We start from the raw sequence: 14,678 nt of genomic DNA, 5'->3' as shown, positions 1-14,678 counted from the left end.
TTATTTATTCATTTATTTTGTAATTGAAAAATCAAATTAGTTAGCCTACACCTTGAGTTTTAGACAAAAAATACTAAACTACTGTAATAAGAGAGGAACCCTTGCGGCTTTTTAACTAAAACAAGAGAAAAGTGTGAGTCACACACGTCCGAGGATCAAACCCGCGTCGGCTAAGGGACACACTAGTTGTTCACTTTCTGGCTTTTTTCGTGGCACGGATTAACCTGATTCATTTTTTTTTTTGCACATACAATCATCTCCACTTTGTGGCTCCTTTGTAACATATATACTTATCGTCAGGAAAACTAGACTTCAATTATCACAAGACAAGAAATCCGGTCGGTTCCTTTGTCTCACTTGAGGAAACAGGATTTAATAGTACATCACATGTTTGTTTGATTATTTTTGATGAGATATATTTTCTCAGGTGCGTCTAGGTGTGTGTGTAGCCAAGCAACAAGTGCAACTTGAGCTTTTTTGCTTCACGTGGAAGTTTCTGAATCCCGTATGTTTGTACAGGTTGTAGTTTGAAGGGTCCAACTGTAAAATTGCAAGTTTGCAAATATCTCTCTCTGCTACTCCTAGATGCCATCCTCGATCAGGGCAGTTGGCATGTGAAACCGCGGGGTTTTGCGTGCGCCATATTTTTATGTTAATACCGGTGATTGGCCAACAATAATGTATAACGACCACGACAGGTGATTAGAAAAAACACATGATTGCGTGTGAATCGAAAGGGAGACCTGCAACTTGTCGCAGATAAGATCAAGAGTAGCTAGCTGCAACTTGTCCATACCCATCAATCACATCGACCGTACTGTTCTGATGCATTATTGCCTGCCGAGTGTTGATGGCCAACGAGCTTCTTTCTGATATTCTTTCTGGGAACAAGTCTGGAATTGCCATGCTGATGTCATGCTCTCTGATGGCATTTTGTTTCAGGTGCAAATGGGCAGATTCACTGTAATCTGCAGTTGGTTGCTCCTTTTTTTTAACTTCCAGATGTTTGCTCCATTCTTCTACACCCAAGGGTGAGGTGGATGGGATAAAACCCACAAACTACTATTGCTGCATTATGTACAACGAAATTCCGATACTTGATCCCGTAAAAAAATTGATACTTGGATGTGACTTGAGAACATCAGGTGTCCTTACTTAACCGGCAAAAAGCAGAGCAGACACACATCCTTTGCCTCTTGCAATTCTCTGCACCGGGTTGTGATCAGCCCAGATAATTTGTACGCACCAGTTCAATCAAAATAAATCGATGGCAACACTTTGATCCAAATGTGGATTGAAAAGTTTTCTCACATCATCAATGTCCGCGTACCCTCTGCTCCCGGTCAATAACTCCGTGACCACAACTCCCAAACTGTATATGTCAGCCTTAAATGACAATATACCATCAAATGTCTCGGGTGCAATATATCCTCTGCACATATGATAGGTGTGAGGCAATCGGCCGACAAACTCTAACGCATTTTGGTTAGGGATTCCTTTTTGGTTATCGAAGTACCTATGTCAGCACAAACAAAACAAAATTACCAGAGGATCGGGGTAGCTTACAGAGTTCCGCGAATGTTTTCGGCAATGCATGAAGTTTGTCCTTCAAAGGACCGGGACAAACCGAAGTCATAAATTTTTGGCACAAGATTATCCCCTATTAATATATTGCTTGGTTTGATATCTCCATGAAAAACGTGCACTTCGTCATGAAGATAACGCAAACCCTGACAAATTCCTTTTAGAATTTGATAACGCTGGTTCCAGTCAACTTCACCATACTTACCTGCAGAAGTATTGACAATATCATGAAATTTATCTTGTCATCCCGAAAGGCTTACATGAGATAGCAATAGGTCGAACACAGGAGCATATGTATTGTCGAACAAAGAAGCATATGTATCATCCCAAAATTTCTAGTAAATCACAAACGGCCAGCGGTCAAATCCAAGATCCTATAAAATCAGAGTTTTTTTAAAAATAAATTCTGTAAAATAAGAGCTAATTTCAAGAATCCGTCACATTAAAGACTAGGTTATCAGAAAATACAAGTTTATATTTTTTTGACACAAAACACCATGTCCATGGTAAAAAAAAAAAGAATCTTCGTAAAACACTGATCAACAGATTAGTTCCCTTTAAGCACGTTAACGACAGATGGATCCCGCTCGTCAGGAGCAAACTTGCCAAAAAAAAAAACGCCACGTGGGCACTTTGACTGGTCTTCTCTAGCCAACTCTCTCTTCCTCTCGCCCAATCCCCATTCAAGACGCCGCAGCGGCCCTCGACTCCCTCGGTGCCGGCATACGCCGCAGCTAGCTAGCGCCCGCCGGCGACCTTGTGACCATCTCCCCATCGCCACCTCCACTACCGTACAGTCATACCATCTCCCCCTCCTCTCAACCCCCACGCCATGGACACCAGGTGGACCGTGGAGGTGCCCCTCGCCGTCTCGCCGCGGCCGCCGCCCCTCCAGCAGAGGAAGAACGGTTGCTCGAGGCACATCCCCAGGAGCTCCTTGCGCCACCTGCACTTCCTCTACGAGCGCCTCCACCGGCAGCGGGTTTCAGGAGGCCAGGAGCTCCTACCGCTCCCACACTGGTGGCGCCAACGCCGGCTCCGGCCATGGATGCCTTCTGGCCAGCGGAGGTAAGAAGTCTGAGGCCGCCATGGCCGACGTCGTGGCTTCACGCCCCGTCCGAGTGCATCTCCAGGTGAACGGATGGTTGGGGGTGCGCCGAGGGAGGCCAGCGGTAGCGGAGGTGGGACCAAGCAGTGAGCGCGGCGAGGTCGAGCGACTTCTGCTCTACAGCATATCGGCAGCGGCGAGCAAGAGAACGAGGCCAGCGGTTCTAGAAGAAAGAAGAGTGGGGCATTGGAAAGGCGACGTGGCTGCAGGAGGCGCATGGAGCAGCGTGGTCAATGATGGCGGCGCTAGAAGGAAGAAGAGCTGTGCGACGCCATGGGCTCGGTTGTGGACACGGCTAGAGGGTCCTCAGCGAGTGTGGATGTCGGTTGCCTAAGGGTAAGCGCGCGGACACTGGCAGGTCACGCTGCAGGTTTTTTTTAAGGGAAACGTTTCTGGCCGGCGGACCGGCAAGTTTTCGGCCGGCCGCATGCAACGCAGCGTGTTTGTTGTGTGGGCCATAGTTTCCTCTTAAGTTTATCTCTTTAGACTTCTTCCCATCCACTCATTCCTTGGCTCTGTTTGGATCCCTAAGTTAGAGTTAGTTTTAGTTAGTTGGGGCTCAAATAACCCAAAAGTATCCAAACACGATGGGTTAGTTTGGGTTAGTTGGATCTAACCCACCTTAAAAAAACTAGCCGCACTAGAGGAGCTTATTTGGGTTAGTTCTCTTGGACCCACCCAAAAATTAGTAAAAAAAATTACCCCTCCCATCCAAACATTGTCTAAGGTAGTCAATTGATTGAGAAAGAATATTTATTGTCAATCTAACCCTACTATCCAAATAGCACTTTGGTTAGAGTTAATTTAGGGTTGGTCCAGGGTTAGAATCTAACCCTAACCTCTAACTGAGTTAGAGTATCCAAACAGGGCCCTTGTTAGTCTTCCTCTCTTCGTTCTCTCCTTTGCTTTTTCTCTCGAAGCTGCCATGGACGAGCATCTCCTCTCCTTTTTTTACTTCGTTGCCGCCATGGATGCTCTTCCTCATGTTGCAGTGGCCGCTATGGACCCCTCCCTCCTCACCATCTGCGCTGCTCGCACGCATACACACACCCATGCCTGATGGGGTGGGCGAGGTCGTCGGCGACGGGACGGCGAGATGTGGCGTCGGGTGTGGAGCATGTTGCAACCGATGGCAACGAGGGATGTAACCATGGATGGAGGGGCTATAACCGGTGTCCAGGGAGCTGCAACCATGGACGGCAAGCATGGTGACTACTGGCGGCGACGACGGCGGCGTTGATCCTAGCAACATCCAACATCGCGATTTTTTGCTACATGCTACAACCGACGTCACTAATTGTTACAACCGGCATTCCATCCAGCTACAACCGGCGTGGCATTTTGCTACATCGCACAACCCGACATCCTCATTTTTTGCTACAATCGGCATCACGCCATGCTACAACCACCATCGAGAAATTCTACAACCGGCGGCACGACAAGCTGCAACCAGCAGCGCAGCGAGCTGGGATGTCTCGGCGGCGAGACAATTTTTGCTGGAACCAGCGGTCGATTTTGCTGGAAGAGGTGAGCCGATTTGTTGCGACCGTGAGCTGCGACCAACGAGCAATGACATTGGGCGTTAGCGGCGGCGAGCATGCCGGCGAGCTGTGGCCATCACCACCACAGCTGCGCCCGTCGCCCTCGGCCACCTGTAGCATGCGGGAGCCGGTGAGAAACACAGGCGGCAACCGGCGACGAGGTCGGTGACCGGCGGCAAGGGCAGCGGTGCTTCCAGGTTGGTCGTCTGCTCGTCCATGGCGCGTGTTGGTGGCGGCCGCTGCTCCTTTCTGTTCCTGCTGTGCTTGTCGGATCCGAATTTTTGGGAAGGAAAAGCTACACGGGAGCGTAATATGATGGTTGTATGCACTTTGATCTGACGGCTGAGCGTTGACCGGCAGAAACTCGGCCGGTCGACCGGCGCCTAGTGGTCGCCTTTTTAAGGGTTTTTAAGGTTTTTTTAAGGGACACCGGCAGGACAGTGGCAGGCCAACGCCGAGGAGGCCGGCGCCACCGACCCCAACTGCCCCTCCCAGTGAACACAAACTGTTCGACGTAATGCAGAACGTAGGGGCGGACACATTTGGCATTTTTCCAAGTCAGCCCCTAACAAGCGGGACCCATCTGTCATAAACGTGTTCAGAGCGCTATAATCCGCCTATCAATGGTTAACATAAAAAATTACAATAGACATGATGTTTTCTGTCAAAAAATAAATAAATTCATGTTTGCCGATAACTTAGCCTTCAATATGGTGGGTCCTTGCAATTAACAGGCCGACTTGGTAAATTTTGCCCCTCAAACGCCCACGGACGCGCCTGATGAGGGACGCTGATCAGCCCGGGCATTTAAGCGTCTGTCTGGGTCAGATTTTTTTGACTGGTCACTTACAGGGCTGTCTCTCCATGCATTTGAGGGGGGTTTGGGACGCATGGCTATAGATGCTCTAAAATCGTGACGCATTTTTCCACCCAAGAGTACATAGCTTGACCCAAGCAAACCTAGCCATCGCGACCGAATCCAGCGCCCTCGCTGCCTCCGTTGTCAGCTCGATTTTAATGCTCGGCGCTCTTTCTTTTTGTTCTACTAGTGGTCCTAATTTGTTCCCGTGAGTTCTATAGTTTGGTTGTTCTACTTAGTTTGAACCTTTGTTCCATTAAAACCATGATGTGTTCCACTATCTACTAAACAAACAGCCGCACATAATAAAACAATAAAGGAAAGTAGTGGCTGAATCCCATCTCGGTGCATCCTACGCTACACTCACGCAAGAAAAACATATTAAAATATTTTTAAAAATCTGAAACTTTGTGAAAATGATCATCAATAAATAGTAGAGAGGCTTGTCAAATTTGGTTGTCAAATGTCATCCGATGAGAACTATAAAAAAATACAATTTTGATCAAACAGTGCACATACATTTTTGAGTAATTTTTTTTTGTATTAGAGCTCCTTAGATACCATTTGACCACCCAAAATTTGTAAGCATCTCTAACATTTGTTGCTGATCATTCACACAAAGTTTCGGGTTTTTTCAAAATGTTTTGTTATATTTTTTTGTGTGGGTGTAGCATACGTGGGTGCATCAAGGATGGGTGTAGAAAACCACTCTCAAAACAACAAAAGGAAAGAGAAGGAAATAATGCTAGGACAGGCATGCAGTGTTTGTCAATCTTACCGATATGTCCTTCAAGGGTTCCATTGGACACATACTCCAGACAGATCAACCTTTCGCGGACCTCTCCCAAAACAAGTTTTCCGTTGTATTTCATGGCTTGACATTGCGTGTCAGCACAATAGCCTATGGGCCGCACTATGTTCTTGTGAACGGCCATCATTGTGATAGAAACTTCATTTTGAAAATTCCTTTCATCCGTATGATTATTGTTAAACCTCTTGACAGCAATACGTAACCCACTTGGGAGCACTCCCTATACATTCGACCACGTTGAGAAGTTACTAATCAACGAGATAGGATTTGCTTACTATGCAAGGAGATTGGAGTTTCATAGTACGTACCAGGTAAACCTTTGAAAATCCACCGTCACCAATTAAAGATTCATCGGAGAAATCATTTGTTATCTGCTAGAGAAGCGGCAACGACAGCTTCATTGGCTCTGCACTTGTATCGCGTACGACGTGTTCCAGTGCATCTAGCTCCGCCTCCTCGAACCCGTCTCCGTCCATTTCTGAGTACGCGCGCAAGAAGCTTTCTAGCAATCACTAGCTTATATGTGCTACGTATATGAGTATGAATTTGGCTGCGAGCCTCTCCTTTCTTCGTTGCTGCGCAAAGCAAATCAAGCAGCACATATGTAGGTATAGCTAAGTACTCGTCCAGCTGGAGATATCGTATCAAGTATCAACACGATTTAGAGGGAGAGGAGAGCAGCTAGCTAGAGCACATCTCAATTACTGACCTGGAGATCAAAGCAAGCAAAGGGGGAACGGAGACCCTGCAAAACTGGGGTTGCTTCCAGCTGGTCGATGATGCTCAGCAAAGCAAAAGCATTGAGCAAAGGGAAATGAGTAGAACCAGATCTGGATGGGCCGAATATATGCTCCCTTTTTTTTTGCGGGGAGAATATATGCTTCCTTGGTTACTAGCTGTACCAAAGGCACGCACAATCGCCATCGGCTTGATAAATGACTGGTCGGGTGGGTGACCGAGGGAACTCGCATTTTGCATTTTGAGTTGAATTTATTTATTCATTTATTTTGTAATTGAAAAATCAAATTAGTTAGCCTACACCTTGAGTTTTAGACAAAAAATACTAAACTACTGTAATAAGAGAGGAACCCTTGCGGCTTTTTAACTAAAACAAGAGAAAAGTGTGAGTCACACACGTCCGAGGATCAAACCCGCGTCGGCTAAGGGACACACTAGTTGTTCACTTTCTGGCTTTTTTCGTGGCACGGATTAACCTGATTCATTTTTTTTTTTGCACATACAATCATCTCCACTTTGTGGCTCCTTTGTAACATATATACTTATCGTCAGGAAAACTAGACTTCAATTATCACAAGACAAGAAATCCGGTCGGTTCCTTTGTCTCACTTGAGGAAACAGGATTTAATAGTACATCACATGTTTGTTTGATTATTTTTGATGAGATATATTTTCTCAGGTGCGTCTAGGTGTGTGTGTAGCCAAGCAACAAGTGCAACTTGAGCTTTTTTGCTTCACGTGGAAGTTTCTGAATCCCGTATGTTTGTACAGGTTGTAGTTTGAAGGGTCCAACTGTAAAATTGCAAGTTTGCAAATATCTCTCTCTGCTACTCCTAGATGCCATCCTCGATCAGGGCAGTTGGCATGTGAAACCGCGGGGTTTTGCGTGCGCCATATTTTTATGTTAATACCGGTGATTGGCCAACAATAATGTATAACGACCACGACAGGTGATTAGAAAAAACACATGATTGCGTGTGAATCGAAAGGGAGACCTGCAACTTGTCGCAGATAAGATCAAGAGTAGCTAGCTGCAACTTGTCCATACCCATCAATCACATCGACCGTACTGTTCTGATGCATTATTGCCTGCCGAGTGTTGATGGCCAACGAGCTTCTTTCTGATATTCTTTCTGGGAACAAGTCTGGAATTGCCATGCTGATGTCATGCTCTCTGATGGCATTTTGTTTCAGGTGCAAATGGGCAGATTCACTGTAATCTGCAGTTGGTTGCTCCTTTTTTTTAACTTCCAGATGTTTGCTCCATTCTTCTACACCCAAGGGTGAGGTGGATGGGATAAAACCCACAAACTACTATTGCTGCATTATGTACAACGAAATTCCGATACTTGATCCCGTAAAAAAATTGATACTTGGATGTGACTTGAGAACATCAGGTGTCCTTACTTAACCGGCAAAAAGCAGAGCAGACACACATCCTTTGCCTCTTGCAATTCTCTGCACCGGGTTGTGATCAGCCCAGATAATTTGTACGCACCAGTTCAATCAAAATAAATCGATGGCAACACTTTGATCCAAATGTGGATTGAAAAGTTTTCTCACATCATCAATGTCCGCGTACCCTCTGCTCCCGGTCAATAACTCCGTGACCACAACTCCCAAACTGTATATGTCAGCCTTAAATGACAATATACCATCAAATGTCTCGGGTGCAATATATCCTCTGCACATATGATAGGTGTGAGGCAATCGGCCGACAAACTCTAACGCATTTTGGTTAGGGATTCCTTTTTGGTTATCGAAGTACCTATGTCAGCACAAACAAAACAAAATTACCAGAGGATCGGGGTAGCTTACAGAGTTCCGCGAATGTTTTCGGCAATGCATGAAGTTTGTCCTTCAAAGGACCGGGACAAACCGAAGTCATAAATTTTTGGCACAAGATTATCCCCTATTAATATATTGCTTGGTTTGATATCTCCATGAAAAACGTGCACTTCGTCATGAAGATAACGCAAACCCTGACAAATTCCTTTTAGAATTTGATAACGCTGGTTCCAGTCAACTTCACCATACTTACCTGCAGAAGTATTGACAATATCATGAAATTTATCTTGTCATCCCGAAAGGCTTACATGAGATAGCAATAGGTCGAACACAGGAGCATATGTATTGTCGAACAAAGAAGCATATGTATCATCCCAAAATTTCTAGTAAATCACAAACGGCCAGCGGTCAAATCCAAGATCCTATAAAATCAGAGTTTTTTTAAAAATAAATTCTGTAAAATAAGAGCTAATTTCAAGAATCCGTCACATTAAAGACTAGGTTATCAGAAAATACAAGTTTATATTTTTTTGACACAAAACACCATGTCCATGGTAAAAAAAAAAAGAATCTTCGTAAAACACTGATCAACAGATTAGTTCCCTTTAAGCACGTTAACGACAGATGGATCCCGCTCGTCAGGAGCAAACTTGCCAAAAAAAAAAACGCCACGTGGGCACTTTGACTGGTCTTCTCTAGCCAACTCTCTCTTCCTCTCGCCCAATCCCCATTCAAGACGCCGCAGCGGCCCTCGACTCCCTCGGTGCCGGCATACGCCGCAGCTAGCTAGCGCCCGCCGGCGACCTTGTGACCATCTCCCCATCGCCACCTCCACTACCGTACAGTCATACCATCTCCCCCTCCTCTCAACCCCCACGCCATGGACACCAGGTGGACCGTGGAGGTGCCCCTCGCCGTCTCGCCGCGGCCGCCGCCCCTCCAGCAGAGGAAGAACGGTTGCTCGAGGCACATCCCCAGGAGCTCCTTGCGCCACCTGCACTTCCTCTACGAGCGCCTCCACCGGCAGCGGGTTTCAGGAGGCCAGGAGCTCCTACCGCTCCCACACTGGTGGCGCCAACGCCGGCTCCGGCCATGGATGCCTTCTGGCCAGCGGAGGTAAGAAGTCTGAGGCCGCCATGGCCGACGTCGTGGCTTCACGCCCCGTCCGAGTGCATCTCCAGGTGAACGGATGGTTGGGGGTGCGCCGAGGGAGGCCAGCGGTAGCGGAGGTGGGACCAAGCAGTGAGCGCGGCGAGGTCGAGCGACTTCTGCTCTACAGCATATCGGCAGCGGCGAGCAAGAGAACGAGGCCAGCGGTTCTAGAAGAAAGAAGAGTGGGGCATTGGAAAGGCGACGTGGCTGCAGGAGGCGCATGGAGCAGCGTGGTCAATGATGGCGGCGCTAGAAGGAAGAAGAGCTGTGCGACGCCATGGGCTCGGTTGTGGACACGGCTAGAGGGTCCTCAGCGAGTGTGGATGTCGGTTGCCTAAGGGTAAGCGCGCGGACACTGGCAGGTCACGCTGCAGGTTTTTTTTAAGGGAAACGTTTCTGGCCGGCGGACCGGCAAGTTTTCGGCCGGCCGCATGCAACGCAGCGTGTTTGTTGTGTGGGCCATAGTTTCCTCTTAAGTTTATCTCTTTAGACTTCTTCCCATCCACTCATTCCTTGGCTCTGTTTGGATCCCTAAGTTAGAGTTAGTTTTAGTTAGTTGGGGCTCAAATAACCCAAAAGTATCCAAACACGATGGGTTAGTTTGGGTTAGTTGGATCTAACCCACCTTAAAAAACTAGCCGCACTAGAGGAGCTTATTTGGGTTAGTTCTCTTGGACCCACCCAAAAATTAGTAAAAAAAATTACCCCTCCCATCCAAACATTGTCTAAGGTAGTCAATTGATTGAGAAAGAATATTTATTGTCAATCTAACCCTACTATCCAAATAGCACTTTGGTTAGAGTTAATTTAGGGTTGGTCCAGGGTTAGAATCTAACCCTAACCTCTAACTGAGTTAGAGTATCCAAACAGGGCCCTTGTTAGTCTTCCTCTCTTCGTTCTCTCCTTTGCTTTTTCTCTCGAAGCTGCCATGGACGAGCATCTCCTCTCCTTTTTTTACTTCGTTGCCGCCATGGATGCTCTTCCTCATGTTGCAGTGGCCGCTATGGACCCCTCCCTCCTCACCATCTGCGCTGCTCGCACGCATACACACACCCATGCCTGATGGGGTGGGCGAGGTCGTCGGCGACGGGACGGCGAGATGTGGCGTCGGGTGTGGAGCATGTTGCAACCGATGGCAACGAGGGATGTAACCATGGATGGAGGGGCTATAACCGGTGTCCAGGGAGCTGCAACCATGGACGGCAAGCATGGTGACTACTGGCGGCGACGACGGCGGCGTTGATCCTAGCAACATCCAACATCGCGATTTTTTGCTACATGCTACAACCGACGTCACTAATTGTTACAACCGGCATTCCATCCAGCTACAACCGGCGTGGCATTTTGCTACATCGCACAACCCGACATCCTCATTTTTTGCTACAATCGGCATCACGCCATGCTACAACCACCATCGAGAAATTCTACAACCGGCGGCACGACAAGCTGCAACCAGCAGCGCAGCGAGCTGGGATGTCTCGGCGGCGAGACAATTTTTGCTGGAACCAGCGGTCGATTTTGCTGGAAGAGGTGAGCCGATTTGTTGCGACCGTGAGCTGCGACCAACGAGCAATGACATTGGGCGTTAGCGGCGGCGAGCATGCCGGCGAGCTGTGGCCATCACCACCACAGCTGCGCCCGTCGCCCTCGGCCACCTGTAGCATGCGGGAGCCGGTGAGAAACACAGGCGGCAACCGGCGACGAGGTCGGTGACCGGCGGCAAGGGCAGCGGTGCTTCCAGGTTGGTCGTCTGCTCGTCCATGGCGCGTGTTGGTGGCGGCCGCTGCTCCTTTCTGTTCCTGCTGTGCTTGTCGGATCCGAATTTTTGGGAAGGAAAAGCTACACGGGAGCGTAATATGATGGTTGTATGCGCTTTGATCTGACGGCTGAGCGTTGACCGGCAGAAACTCGGCCGGTCGACCGGCGCCTAGTGGTCGCCTTTTTAAGGGTTTTTAAGGTTTTTTTAAGGGACACCGGCAGGACAGTGGCAGGCCAACGCCGAGGAGGCCGGCGCCACCGACCCCAACTGCCCCTCCCAGTGAACACAAACTGTTCGACGTAATGCAGAACGTAGGGGCGGACACATTTGGCATTTTTCCAAGTCAGCCCCTAACAAGCGGGACCCATCTGTCATAAACGTGTTCAGAGCGCTATAATCCGCCTATCAATGGTTAACATAAAAAATTACAATAGACATGATGTTTTCTGTCAAAAAATAAATAAATTCATGTTTGCCGATAACTTAGCCTTCAATATGGTGGGTCCTTGCAATTAACAGGCCGACTTGGTAAATTTTGCCCCTCAAACGCCCACGGACGCGCCTGATGAGGGACGCTGATCAGCCCGGGCATTTAAGCGTCTGTCTGGGTCAGATTTTTTTGACTGGTCACTTACAGGGCTGTCTCTCCATGCATTTGAGGGGGGTTTGGGACGCATGGCTATAGATGCTCTAAAATCGTGACGCATTTTTCCACCCAAGAGTACATAGCTTGACCCAAGCAAACCTAGCCATCGCGACCGAATCCAGCGCCCTCGCTGCCTCCGTTGTCAGCTCGATTTTAATGCTCGGCGCTCTTTCTTTTTGTTCTACTAGTGGTCCTAATTTGTTCCCGTGAGTTCTATAGTTTGGTTGTTCTACTTAGTTTGAACCTTTGTTCCATTAAAACCATGATGTGTTCCACTATCTACTAAACAAACAGCCGCACATAATAAAACAATAAAGGAAAGTAGTGGCTGAATCCCATCTCGGTGCATCCTACGCTACACTCACGCAAGAAAAACATATTAAAATATTTTTAAAAATCTGAAACTTTGTGAAAATGATCATCAATAAATAGTAGAGAGGCTTGTCAAATTTGGTTGTCAAATGTCATCCGATGAGAACTATAAAAAAATACAATTTTGATCAAACAGTGCACATACATTTTTGAGTAATTTTTTTTTGTATTAGAGCTCCTTAGATACCATTTGACCACCCAAAATTTGTAAGCATCTCTAACATTTGTTGCTGATCATTCACACAAAGTTTCGGGTTTTTTCAAAATGTTTTGTTATATTTTTTTGTGTGGGTGTAGCATACGTGGGGTGCATCAAGGATGGGTGTAGAAAACCACTCTCAAAACAACAAAAGGAAAGAGAAGGAAATAATGCTAGGACAGGCATGCAGTGTTTGTCAATCTTACCGATATGTCCTTCAAGGGTTCCATTGGACACATACTCCAGACAGATCAACCTTTCGCGGACCTCTCCCAAAACAAGTTTTCCGTTGTATTTCATGGCTTGACATTGCGTGTCAGCACAATAGCCTATGGGCCGCACTATGTTCTTGTGAACGGCCATCATTGTGATAGAAACTTCATTTTGAAAATTCCTTTCATCCGTATGATTATTGTTAAACCTCTTGACAGCAATACGTAACCCACTTGGGAGCACTCCCTATACATTCGACCACGTTGAGAAGTTACTAATCAACGAGATAGGATTTGCTTACTATGCAAGGAGATTGGAGTTTCATAGTACGTACCAGGTAAACCTTTGAAAATCCACCGTCACCAATTAAAGATTCATCGGAGAAATCATTTGTTATCTGCTAGAGAAGCGGCAACGACAGCTTCATTGGCTCTGCACTTGTATCGCGTACGACGTGTTCCAGTGCATCTAGCTCCGCCTCCTCGAACCCGTCTCCGTCCATTTCTGAGTACGCGCGCAAGAAGCTTTCTAGCAATCACTAGCTTATATGTGCTACGTATATGAGTATGAATTTGGCTGCGAGCCTCTCCTTTCTTCGTTGCTGCGCAAAGCAAATCAAGCAGCACATATGTAGGTATAGCTAAGTACTCGTCCAGCTGGAGATATCGTATCAAGTATCAACACGATTTAGAGGGAGAGGAGAGCAGCTAGCTAGAGCACATCTCAATTACTGACCTGGAGATCAAAGCAAGCAAAGGGGGAACGGAGACCCTGCAAAACTGGGGTTGCTTCCAGCTGGTCGATGATGCTCAGCAAAGCAAAAGCATTGAGCAAAGGGAAATGAGTAGAACCAGATCTGGATGGGCCGAATATATGCTCCCTTTTTTTTTGCGGGGAGAATATATGCTTCCTTGGTTACTAGCTGTACCAAAGGCACGCACAATCGCCATCGGCTTGATAAATGACTGGTCGGGTGGGTGACCGAGGGAACTCGCATTTTGCATTTTGAGTTGAATTTATTTATTCATTTATTTTGTAATTGAAAAATCAAATTAGTTAGCCTACACCTTGAGTTTTAGACAAAAAATACTAAACTACTGTAATAAGAGAGGAACCCTTGCGGCTTTTTAACTAAAACAAGAGAAAAGTGTGAGTCACACACGTCCGAGGATCAAACCCGCGTCGGCTAAGGGACACACTAGTTGTTCACTTTCTGGCTTTTTTCGTGGCACGGATTAACCTGATTCATTTTTTTTTTTTGCACATACAATCATCTCCACTTTGTGGCTCCTTTGTAACATATATACTTATCGTCAGGAAAACTAGACTTCAATTATCACAAGACAAGAAATCCGGTCGGTTCCTTTGTCTCACTTGAGGAAACAGGATTTAATAGTACATCACATGTTTGTTTGATTATTTTTGATGAGATATATTTTCTCAGGTGCGTCTAGGTGTGTGTGTAGCCAAGCAACAAGTGCACACCTCTCCACCACCACATGTGCCTTGTCGTCTTGATCTTATCCCTACCAGGCTGTGCCACCGTATGAGCTGACTGACTTTTCTTCTTCTTCTTCTCTCTTGATACTACTTAGTTTTTTCCAAGGCCACCGCAAGATCACCTCATCATAATCTGACCAAACTGTTGCCAGCAGCGTGTTCTGCTCGTTTGGGCTATTATGTTTTGTGTTTTATGGAGCTCCCCGCTGCCTCCTCACCCGACAGCTTGTTTGCTTCAGTATATGCAATCCGAGCAAAGGATTGCTAGGACGGTAAATGTGAATCGAGTCCCGTGTATATATATATGCAATCTGAGCATTTTGCTTCAGTAAAAGTTTATGAATCCCGTGTGTTTGTAAACGTCGTTATTTGGTGGGTCTAGTGGTAAAGTTGCGAGTTTGCAATTGT

At 46.8% G+C, this 14,678-nt stretch overlaps 1 long non-coding RNA gene across 1 annotated transcript; it reads right to left on the bottom strand.

Moving 5' to 3' along the window:
- Positions 1-402: 402 nt before the first annotated feature.
- Positions 403-14,233, bottom strand: LOC123107299 (uncharacterized). The gene is made up of 9 exons (XR_006451640.1): positions 13,506-14,233; positions 13,105-13,371; positions 12,764-13,016; positions 8,460-8,682; positions 6,613-8,325; positions 6,212-6,478; positions 5,871-6,123; positions 1,567-1,789; positions 403-1,432 (listed from the first exon to the last, which is right to left on the bottom strand). It is a non-coding gene; the product is annotated as an uncharacterized lncRNA (long non-coding RNA).
- Positions 14,234-14,678: the final 445 nt, after the last annotated feature.

Source organism: Triticum aestivum, chromosome 1B (assembly GCF_018294505.1).
Source record: "Triticum aestivum cultivar Chinese Spring chromosome 1B, IWGSC CS RefSeq v2.1, whole genome shotgun sequence".
In the NCBI taxonomy this organism is placed as follows: Eukaryota; Viridiplantae; Streptophyta; class Magnoliopsida; order Poales; family Poaceae; genus Triticum; species Triticum aestivum.
Note: the sequence above shows the minus strand (reverse complement) of the source record. Positions and strands in the feature narration are given on the sequence as shown.